This window comes from Mastomys coucha, unplaced genomic scaffold, assembly GCF_008632895.1.
Source record: "Mastomys coucha isolate ucsf_1 unplaced genomic scaffold, UCSF_Mcou_1 pScaffold13, whole genome shotgun sequence".
Lineage (NCBI taxonomy): Eukaryota > Metazoa > Chordata > Mammalia > Rodentia > Muridae > Mastomys > Mastomys coucha.
Window position 1 is genome coordinate 20,787,771 of NW_022196895.1, and position 3,586 is coordinate 20,791,356.

A 3,586-nucleotide genomic window follows, 5' to 3' on the forward strand; every position below is an offset into this window, starting at 1 on the left:
TATAAGTTTGCATATGTGTGTTGTGTGTAAGCTGGACAGGGTGTGTATGGAGCTTGGCCACACACATACAGATGGGATCCATGCTTCTGCAAAACACTCTGAAGAAGGAATGGGTGATGGCTACCTCTCTGCTCTTTGTCGCACTCAGAAAGCCGTCCAATATTTCTATGCAACATCTTCAACCTGGACAGCAAAGCTTACTGTCAGCTGTTTTGTATCAGATTCAAGACTGAGAATCACATAAGAAAGAAACACAATTCAATGAAACTTAAGGAGTACAGGAAACAACATATCCATGGCGGTTTTTTGTGACTACTCTGCACAGCCCAGCAGCAGAGCAAAAGTCATGCACACCAGGAGCTGTGTTCCAGCTGTTCTGTGTATCTGCTGATACATAGAAGTGCACATAGCATGCACATAGAAATGTGAAAGATGGAGTTAGTGGATCTATTTGTTTGTTTAAAGTTGAAACAAGAAAATTACCATTTGCCAGGCAGTGGTGGCTCACACCTTTAATTCCAGCACTTGGGAGGCAGGGGGAAGCGGATTTCTGAGTTCGAGACCAGCCTGGTCTACAGAGTGAGTTCCAGGACAGCCAGGGCTACACAGAGAATCCCTGTCTCGAAAAACAAAAACAAACAAACAAACGAAAACAAATAAAAAAATTACCATTTAACACCTGTTTAAAAATTTTGTTTTTTTGAGATGGGATCTCGTTATGTATTCCTGACTGCCCTGTAACATGCCACCTAGCTGAGATTAGCTATGAACTCAGAGATTTGTCTGCTTCTGCCTTCTAAGTGCTAGACGAAAGGTGAGCACCATCACATCCAGGTTTTTTTTTTTAATGTATTTTATATGAACTGAGAAGTATTTAAGTGTGCTGTCCTATAACTCTCACTATGTAGACAAGGCTGGCTTTGAACCCACAGAGATCTGCCTGCCTCTGCCTACTGAGTGCTAAGATTAAAGGAATGAGCTATGTTTTTATCTCTTAACCACAAATTAGAAAGGAAGAGGTAAAATGATGTATATTCATAGAAATCTCGTTAAGTGTGGTGGTGGTGTAGCGTGTCCACCAGAGAAGACTACTCGGACATTGGTTTAAGCCAATTGAAAGTCTTTATTAGACAGCAAGCTGGGGTGTTGAGGATCCCAGTGTAATAAGAGCCTTTCTCAGGGTAAGGTTTTAAACACAAAAACCACGTCCTGGGTTGACATATTTCAGTTAACAAGAACACTTAGCCAGAAGCAGAACTACAGAAGCCAAAAAAATAAGGTCAGTACATTTAGAGACTTTCCAAGAATTATGAGCTTTGATGAATTGGGTCTTTGTTTTCATTTTGTCAGGTGATAGTGTCTATGTACTGAGTTTTATGCCCTGAATGGCACTTCCATCATGGAGTCAGTTGTGCTAAGGCCTGAGGTAAGAGGACCATGAATCTATGTAATAAATTACAGGCCCTGGCAAAAACCAAAACCAAACATATAAGCCAGGACTAGTGCTCTGCATGCCTTTAATCCCAGTGTTTGAGATGCAGAAGTAAGTAGATCACTGAGTTCCCAGCCAAGCAGGGATACACAGTGAGATTCTGTTTCAAAACAAAACAAAACACCATAATTCTAACAAAAAGAAGATAGATACAAAAGACTGGATATTTTGCGATTCCATTTATATGAAATATTCAAAATAGGTTAGCCCAGAAATAAAAAGTGGTTGCCATAGGGACTGTGGGAATGGTTGACTGTACAGTGGAAATTTCTTTTTGGAGTAATGAAAATATCCTGGAACTAGATAGAACTGATGACTACATTGGACTTTTGATATGCTAAACAACACTGACAGTTAATTAAAGAATTAAAAATTTGAGCCAGATAGTAGTGGCTCATGCCTTTAATCCCAGTACTTGGGAGGCAGAGGGAGGTAGATTTCTGAGTTCGAGACCAGCCTGGTCTACAGAGTGAGTTCCAGGACAGCCAGGGCTACACAGAGAAACCCTGTCTCAAAAAAAAAAAATTAAAAATTAAAGTAAATAGATGTTTCCCCATTATGTGAATTTTGCCTCAGAACAAAGAGAGGAAGAAAATAACAGGAAAAATAAATGTATTCCTTATAGGATATAATGTGGGTGAGGGAGGGTTATGGGGTACCTTTTGTGGGCCTGTGCCAAGGTGTACCCCTGAGAAATTACATCATGTAACAGGTCTACTGTAAGAGGTTGATTGGGGGAGGGGAGAGCAAAAGGCTGTCTCAGAGTGGGGACATGAGGGAAAGATGGAGGCAGACAGGGAGACAAGGAAAAAGAAACAGAGGGAATGAGAGAGAAGACAGAGAAGACAAGGAGAGGAAGTAGAAAGCAAAAAGAATGCAGAAAGAGAGAGAGAGTGAGAGAGAGAGAGAGAGAGAGAGAGAGAGAGAGAGAGAGAGAGAGGGATCTGGGGTGGCTGGGGGCCCTTTTATGTGCAGCACCCAGCACACCTGGTGCACCTGGCAGAAGCAGGTGATGACATAAGGTGCTGCTAGGTCCCTGAGAGCAGACCAGTGGGAATGCCTGGTTACTAACAATTTTCTATCTATCAATTATACGTTCTTGCTTATTGGGTGTTATGCATGCTAAAGATAGAATACCACTGAGCAACACCTCCAGCCACATTCCTCAAATTTTAATGAACGCCAGATTACTAATGAGGGATTTTGTGTTTACCAAATTTAGATAAAAGAGAAAAGAGGTATGTCTTAGTTAGGGTTCTATTACTGTGAAGAGACACGATGATGACCATGGCAACTTTTATAAAGAAAAACATGTCATTGGGGCTGGCTTACAATTCAGAGGTGTAGTCCATTATCCTCCTGGTGGGAAGTATGGTGGCATGTACGGTGCTGGAGAGGGAGAGGACAGTTCTACATCTAGGTAGGCAGGCAGCAGAACCACCGGGCCTGGTTTGTGCTTCTGAGGCCCCAAAGCCCACTCCTAGTTACTCATTTTCTTCAGTGAGGCCACACCCACTCCAAGGCCACGCCTTCCTTATGAGCCACTCCCTGTGAGCCTATGGGGATCATTTTCACTCAAAGCACCACAAGGTAGTCTGCCCAGCCTACAGAAAGCCCTGGGTCCAATCTCCAGCACCTCATCCACTGAGCATGGAGTCCCACGCTTGTTAATCCAGCACCAGGGAGATGGAGGCAGGAAGATCTTTCAATGTCATCTTTAACTACACAGAGAGCTGGAGCCCAGCCTGGGACACATGAGAAGCTATCCACATACATACCAAAAATAAGGAAAAAAGGAGAAGAAATAGAAAAAAAAACTGGCATTCTAAAGTAAATCCAATCTTCTCAAAGGAAGTAATGTGTGAACGGGGCTGAAGAGAAGGCTCAGTGGTTAAGTGACCTGGCCTGCAGGTCAAGTTATTCGGGGGAACGAGGAGGGTCACAACCTGTGAATAAAGAATGGGCGAGAGAGACGACAGGACTCAAGGAAGCATTGCTTGTCAAGAGCCGCTTACTTAATGGAACTGAGCATATTTAAAGCAAAAATTTTGGAGGGGAGGGGAAGAGGAAGGAGGGAGATGGAAGGTTACAAAA